Below are 8,307 nucleotides of genomic sequence, written 5' to 3'. Positions count from 1 at the left end.
CCGTTTAAGTCATCAAATTATATTATCCAACACTTTCAAAACCACCAATAGTTCTTGTAACACATGGTAGAGGTGGACAACAAAACCGGTTCCTGGAACCGGTTCGGTTCCCGAACCGGTTCCTACCCGTTTTTCGTAGGAACCGGTTCGGTTCCGTTTCAACCCGACGATCCGGGACCGGTTTGACATTTTTGGAGGTGGACCGGGTAGGAACCGGAACCGAACCGGAACCGGTTCTGGAACCGGTTCGACCGGAACCGGTTCGGAACCGGTTCTAGCCGTTGGAGTAGTTCTAGCCGTTGGGAAACGGTTTTATTGCCGTTTTTTGACCGTTGGGGGTCAAAAATGGCCGTTTTTTGGCTCCCCAAACACCCCACTACTAGTATAAATAGGTATTTGGTGTAATGGGTTCATTACAACACTCAAAACGCAAACCCGAACGCAAAAAAATACAAAAAAACGCTATTACAACGTTCTGAGTTCTCTAATCTCTTGTTTTCTCTTCTTCTATATTCATATTTGTTGTTATGGCTGCCTCACAATCATCGGTTGGTCAAGGTTCCACCGCCGGACCAAGTTTCGTTCGTATTGTACCTCATAATCGTAATCAAGAGATTTGGTGCAATTGGAATTTGGTTGAATTGAGTGACCATTCATTGAAGGCTCGGTGCAAGTTTTGTGGGATTTATTTAAACCCACTTTCGAATTCAAATTTGAAGAAACACATCGAAAGACCGTATTGCAGGGTGTTGAAACAGAACGTCGAGTCGCAACAAACGCAAATGGATAGTGAAGGTACCAAATTGATCGAGTTCAAGATCGTATGACGAAGTTTGTGATTCAAGAAGCTTTGCCGTTTAGCCACTTCGACAACCCTCGCTTAACCGCCATGATTCGAGATACGCTTCAACCACAATACACTCACGTAATTCGTCATACTCTTAAACGTTATTGTTTAAAATTGTGGAAGAAGGCCAAAGAGGTACTAATTGCATATTTTGAAAATATAAATACGGGAATAAACTTAACTAGTGATGTTTGGTCGGCTCCACATGGTCTACCCGAATCTTATCTTTGTGTCACCGCTCATTGGGTAGACCCGTCATCGTGGGAAATGATGAAACGCACCATTGCTTTCGAACTCTTTGAGTATCCACATACGGGAGATAATTTGTTTGAAATTTTAGATTATGTTATAAAAACTTATAAACTAGAAAATAAAATATTTTCAATTGCATTTGATAACGCGTCGAATAATACATCGGCGGTTGATAAATTAAAATTAAAATATACGCCGATTTGCAATGGTGTATTTTTTCACTCAAGGTGTGTTGCACATATCATTAATTTAATCGTGCAAGACGGACTTGCTTCGGATGAGGTTACATCGGTTATAAACGATTTTAGAGTAATGCTACATGAAGTTTTTAAGAAAAGTAAAAAAAGACAAATGGATTATAGAAAATTTTGTAAAGATACGGGAAGAAAAGCTTTGGGAGCTAATTGGGATGTACCTCATCGATGGAATTCCACTTGCATAATGTTTCAAAGTGCTTTGAAACAAAGAGAAACTTTACAAATGTTTCATTCTAGTCTTGCCGAGAATGATTTGGCAATCCCCTTTTCAAATGAGAAATGGGAAATTATCAATGACTTATCGACTTTTCTTGAAGTTTTTAAAACATCAACTACGAAACTATCGGGAACGTATTATCCGACAAGTCCCTTGGTTCTTTCGGAGTTATTTTTAATCGTTAACAATCTTAAAGAATTTGAAAATAAAAGTCCAATGTTTTCAAACATCATATTACCAATGAAGTTTAAATTAAAAAAATACTTTCTTGAATTGCCACCGATTTTTACTTGCGCCGCCGCTTTAAACCCAATGTTAAATGTTACGGGGGTTGAATGTGTGATAGACGAAATTTTTTCAGCCTTAGATATGCATGAAGTTGACCCAAACTTTTCAACAGAGGCACAAAATGATTTTAACTTGAATTTTAAATTTATGTATGACTTTTATATAAATAAATATGGGTCAAACATACACATGCCTTCGCCGGGGGGGGGGGGGGTCTTCATCAAGTTCAAGTGCTACTAGAGTACGAGACCCCATGATTAGCCTTATGAATACCGTTCGCAACGTAACGGCTAAAAAACAAAGGGGTAACACCCCTTCAAGCGAACTAGGAAGGTATAGTGCATATGATTTCTCTACCGGTTTATCCGAAGAGGAATATGGCACTTTTGATGTTTTGGCTTGGTGGAAGGTAAAGGAAACCGAGTTTCCGATTCTTGCCACCATGGCCCGTGATTTACTAACCGCCCAAGCTTCTAAGGTAGCTTCGGAATCTGCTTTTTCTCTTAGTGGCAGGGTAATATCGGTGAGAAGAACAAGACTGAATTCGGAGTCGGTGGAGATGTGCATTTGCTTGAAGGATCACTTGGACTCAATCGATCGTGTTCAACACGTAACTACTCTGGAAGACGAAACACCACTTGATGTTCGAGTGCACGACGAACAAGAAGGCGTTTCTACAAGTAATTCTGATGAATAAGTCGCCACTCAATAATTACGACGAACAAAAAGGCTTTTCTAGAAATAATATGTCACAACTTTATATTTATAAGTTTAATGTTTTGTTAGTTTGTTTTTGAATATTTTAAAACATGTAACCTTTTTTTTGAACTTCTTAAAGTAAATAAAATGAATTTTATGTTAATTGTTTTTTTTATTTAACATGTTATACAAATACGAATCGTATAACACCGCTCTTGATTATAATTCAGCATTTGACTTGCGTAAGCCAAAAGACTATAATACATAGCAAACTCAACAAATGTAACACGATACAGATTTAAGTTCACCATTACACGATACACGATACAGACTAATCAATTCAAACACGCTGACACTCATAGCATTAAGTTCAATATGTTGTTTACCATTGCTCTGTGGATGAACAACAAAAGTAGCATGAGCCTCTTCAGAAATCAGAAGAACACAAATCATCACCTACACAAGCAGCGGAAACGAAAAACGAAAAAAAAAATAATAATTTACACTGTAACCGGTTGGAACCGGTTACAGTGTAAGAACCGGTTTAGGAACCGGTCAGAACCGGTTCCACCGGTTCCGGGTCCGAGGGTTGGGGAACCGGTTCGGTTCCCTAACCGGTTCGACCATGGAACCGGTTTAAACAGTGATGTTGACTAATGGAACCGGTTCTGAACCGGTTCCGGTTCCTTTGACCAACCCGATTTGATCACCTATAACACATGGTATGTTACTAAAAGCAATATACATGATGATAACATAAAATATAATAATGCACTCAACTTTATTATTTCAACCATTAGAAATATGTAATATCAAGTTATATTATACTCATAGAGCTAAAATCATTAAACTAAACCTTGATCCAAAGTCAAATTTCACCTTGGTCAAGCCTTAACTAAAATAAATGTGAAATTTTGTAGCATACATTTTGAGTCAATGTGAACTCATCAAAATGTAATGGTCAAACCAAATGGTTTGACTTTTTATAACCAATGCAAGTTCTTTAAAGTTAAGCAGGGCTGCACCTAAGATAGCTATATGCTTCTGAATTCAAACAAGCTTCCGGGGTTGACTTGTCAACGTCAAGAATGTGAGTTTCTGTTGAAGAATCTTTCTGCATATTATGTAGAAATTTATTTAAAAACAACTTCAAATGTAAAAACAATAACAAGTCAGTCAAAAATGAGACTGTTCAGTGAAAAGTGTTTATATGCTAGTGAAATGTCTAAAATAGCCTTCAATACATCAATAATAAGTTTAAGTTACCTTGGTTTGAAATCCCCTGATATAACCAACAAGTGCTACTTCAATTTTCTGATCCAAAATTTGCTCATCGTTTCCATTGATAACACAAGCTTGCTGAAACGAACGCTACACATTACAAAATTTCCTAAAACCATAACCCGACAATGATTTAAAAGGATGTTAAACGAGTCGTGTTCGTGGGTTGACGGGTCCAACCTGAACACACTATGCATATTTGCAGGTCGATTTGAACACAACTCATTTATGATTTAACCCATTTTTTTTTCATCTTTCTCGTATGAATACTTTTAAATTACAAATTTTAAAACAAAAATACAAATGTATATAAAACAGTTACATTTTGATTATAAAGTCCTATATCAATTTCTCTTTGAGGTTTAAATTTTGGCAAAAGAACACCTAACGAATTTAATTTATGTCACAAACGCAACTTGTTTGGCTAAACATGTTCAAAGTTTGACCCGAACCTTCTTAGACTAAACCCATACCCACGAATTTCGTGTTAGGTTCGTTTTGTACTCAAGGCAACTGCTGAGGTGGCGAAATGAGAAGTTGGAAAGGAAGGGCGAATGGGAATCCTCCTATATATGACCATTTTAACCCACTATTAATGAATTATAACCTAAATTAACTAAACTATTTGACTAGCTTGACCCGTTTAATTAGTAGCACGGTTCATAGAAATTAAAAACATTGCAAATGTTAAGTTCTCACAATGTTTCTCATGTAAGAGCCACGGGTAGAATCCCATCTGATGCTAACAACCACCTTAAGACTCTCGTGTGAGTCAAAGACAACCCAACCGAAATAGACACCCAAGGCTTGACCCGGAATATCAGAAGCACTGTTATCTGTATAATTAAGAAAACATGAATACACATTGATCAAAATTTGTATAAAGCAGTCACAATAAAAGAAGGAACAAATGGATGGTGTAATTTTATTTAATTTATAATGTGTATAATAGAAAAAAGTGAATGTAGAACGAATCAAAGTCGAATTTTAAATGCATAAATCTTGAGTATTGTTCTATAGAAAATCCAAATTACTACATGTACTGCTATAGCTTATGCAATCGTATTTAACACAATAATTATTTATAAAATTTCGAAAAAAAAATGTTACCAAAAACACCCCTTACCCGCCCAGCCCATTTGACCACTTTTACCCTTTTATAACAATAAATGTGATTAAAATGAGTAAACTTAAACCTGAAATTTCTTCAAGAAATCCATTTTTCTATAGCCCCTTCAAATAAATGGGATCAATTGGCAATGCTTCCATCACCCCTGCAACCATATAGAGTTTTTTTTTATTAATTTTTACAAATGGCTAACTCACACGCCCTCTAAACCAATGAAACATACAGTCATCAAACGGAGGAAGTCCCCATATTTGCGGCTGAAAATCTAGGAACGAATGAATCACATGATCAGCAATTGAAAATCGTCTGTTTTGGTTTGAATTGATGGAACCGCCACCACTTGCATATGTGCAGCTTTTCCCGCTTTAATCCCTACCCTGTTCATATATATAATTACCACCTTAACCTTAAACTCCATTTTTGCAATACATAGTTCAAAAGCATGCCCGCAAAGTTTGGAATAATAACATACAGAGAATCTTCTATCACAAGACAGCAAGATGCATCCACGCCCATTCGACTAGCAGCCTCCAGAAATCTGATGTTTCACAGTCACATGATATTTTGATTAAACGGGTCGTTTTAAATAAAAGTAAACAAGTTTAAAACAATTAATCTAAGAACGTGTTACTGAAAAGGAACCTAATGAAACAAAATCAAATCCAAATTACAACAAAATATCAGACTTTCCCCAATTAACCTTAGCTACTGATGATGCAAGCAAGGTTAAAACAAGTAAAATGAATGAGCGAATATAACGCCCACTGCGCAGCCACATGACTATTGTCTCAGGAGGTTTTCAACAGAAAGTTTTATAGGGTGGCACTTCGATCGGCAGAAATGATTCTTGGGGCCATCAAGAATACACAGGAGCGGAAGCTGGAGTTAGGGGATGCAGGATAATAAACATTTGTTTGGAGAGCGTATAGGTACTTTCAAAGGAATCTCTGCTATATCATCCGTATTCAGTAGTGGACTGCTACCATTTTTAGTTTTTTTTTTGTTACTGTTTTGATTCACTGTCTCATACTTTATGTTATTTGGTTATAATGTTATATGGACACTATACAAGTAAAAAAAAAAGAGTTTTTTTGAAATGAAACGATTTACAAGGTTTATGCAGTTTTAAGCGCACTTTTCACTGACTTTCGAACTATTTCACATGCTTCACTCGATCAACCCGTTTCCATCTAACTAAAACTTAAGTTCTACCCATCGTTTAAATGTGTCTAAATTGCTTTAGATTAAAATGAAAAAAAAACCTTCTTGGGAAGAAACTTTGACTAGTACATTCTTCTTCACAGAATTTGAAGCAAGTGCAAATGGGATCCCATGTTTTTTAAGATGCTTCATGAGGCGATTAACGCCAGGGAGCGGTTTGGCTTGCAGCCACCTACAAAACATAACAGTTCAACAATTTCATTTCATTAAAGACATGTTCTTGAATAATATAATTTAGCATTATTGAATGATAAGAAAGAGACCTCACTTTTCATGATACATAGGCATGATACTTTGAGAATATTGTTGAGGTGTGATCGGAAGATGATAATCCTTAACAATTGCAATTGCTGACTCATGGTGTATCATTCCCATCCTTTTATTTTCTTTTTCTGTGTCAATCTCTTTCCCATATCTAACCAGAAACTCCTTCAATAGATCCTTTGTCACTTGTTCTTCAATACCCAAAATGCAAATCCAAACAAATTATAAAACTTCCACATAAGTTGGACTAGGGGTGCAAACGAGCTGTGACATTCCGAGCAACTTGAGCTCCGATCGATAAAAAGCTCAAAATGATGTGAGCCTTTTTGAGATCGAGTCTCAAATAAAACTCGTTTAGTTATCGAGCCCAAGCTCGAGCCTTGTCTGAGAATCTCATTGAGCTTTGTTTGTTCTTTTTTACTTTTGCCTCTTTTAGACTTCTATGTATTAGTTTAGGTTACCCAGTCAAACTCTGGCTCGTTTAAGGTACTACACTAGTTTAAAGTTTTTGTCAAACTATATTAAAAATAATTAAAAATGTATATAAATTAATTAAAAGCCAAGTCCGAGCCCGAGCCCTCATAAGTCAAAATGAGCTGATCTCGAGCTTAGTTGAGCTCAGCTTGGGTCAGCTCAACGATCGCTCGAAAAAACTTGCTAGAAGTCAGCCCATTTACAAACTGAGGCAGCTCGGCTCAGATTATTTTATTTATAATTTATTATATGTGTATATATATAGTTATTTTGTGAGTGTTGGATGGTATTGGCCAGATACTAATTGTTGCCCACTTGCTCATACTAAGCCTAGATATATTTGAATAGCTTGTGGCTGGAAACTCGGCTTGTTTTCAAAGTAAGTGACCCGGGCTCAGATCGTTTACAAACCGAGCCGAGCACAAGTGGACCTTGGCTCATACATATTTAATATAACGAGTATATATAAAGTACCCAATCACAAAAACCCCTAAAGAAAGAAGTTGTGGCAAAGCCAAATGAATATAAAAAAGATATATATATATATATATATATATATATATATATATTAGAATGGAATATAGAGAGAGTGCGAGGTTATTGAAAGAAATGATAATAATATACATACACGTACCGGTGTTGAGAAGGGTGCCGTCAAGATCAAAGATGACGGCGGAGATGCTGCTGCTACGACGGCCGTCCATTAATGCTGCTGTAGTGGTGGTGGTTGAACAAGGCATCAATGCAGCAGAAGCATTACTATTACTACGAGTACAAATGCGTTTTTAAGATCGTGATCGTGATGTGATGGCTGATTCGCATAATAGAATATGGACATTTCTCTTTATTCTATAAGATTGATTTTATTTATTATTGGCTTATTATTCATTATTATTATTATTATTATTATTATTATTATTATTATTATTATATACAATGTTGTTTTTGTTTCAACAACCTTAACACCCCCCCCCCTCCTATCACAAAATTAATAATAATAAAGTTATTTGGAAGTTTGTAAGCAGTTGGTGTGGTATTTCTTCGCTATACGCATATGTAACGTTTCATGGAGATCCAATGTTAATGATGCTTTTAAAACACATAAATAAAGGCACAAGATGGAAATAAAAAAAACGATTCAATAAATTATTTTCAACATGCCAGTGGAGAAGAAATGAAACACTTTTTAAACGAGAGTCTCGATCACTAGAGTAAAGGAAGGCACCAAAGCATTTCTCATTCTTATGGGTGGAGGAGAATAGGGGGAATAGTCAGTCTAGAATGAGAGGAATCATATGCACATTTTCATTGAGTATTTAACCGTATATAATATCTTTTGTAAACAATGTCTGGGTTTGTTGTTTTTATCAAGGCTAGC

At 36.1% G+C, this 8,307-nt stretch overlaps 1 pseudogene across 1 annotated transcript; it reads right to left on the bottom strand.

Annotated features, from left to right (window-relative positions):
* Nucleotides 1-3,338: 3,338 nt before the first annotated feature.
* Nucleotides 3,339-7,651, bottom strand: LOC143631630 (bifunctional riboflavin kinase/FMN phosphatase-like; annotated as a pseudogene). The gene is made up of 9 exons (XR_013153397.1): nt 7,564-7,651; nt 6,460-6,646; nt 6,166-6,363; nt 5,443-5,508; nt 5,194-5,347; nt 5,038-5,115; nt 4,541-4,677; nt 3,827-3,919; nt 3,339-3,674 (listed from the first exon to the last, which is right to left on the bottom strand). The product of XR_013153397.1 is annotated as a bifunctional riboflavin kinase/FMN phosphatase-like (transcript).
* Nucleotides 7,652-8,307: the final 656 nt, after the last annotated feature.

This window comes from Bidens hawaiensis, unplaced genomic scaffold, assembly GCF_021521415.1.
Source record: "Bidens hawaiensis isolate Kalapana, Puna unplaced genomic scaffold, B.hawaiensis_p1.1 tig00006171_1, whole genome shotgun sequence".
NCBI classification, from domain to species: Eukaryota; Viridiplantae; Streptophyta; class Magnoliopsida; order Asterales; family Asteraceae; genus Bidens; species Bidens hawaiensis.
This window is presented reverse-complemented; position numbering and strand designations above follow the sequence as displayed.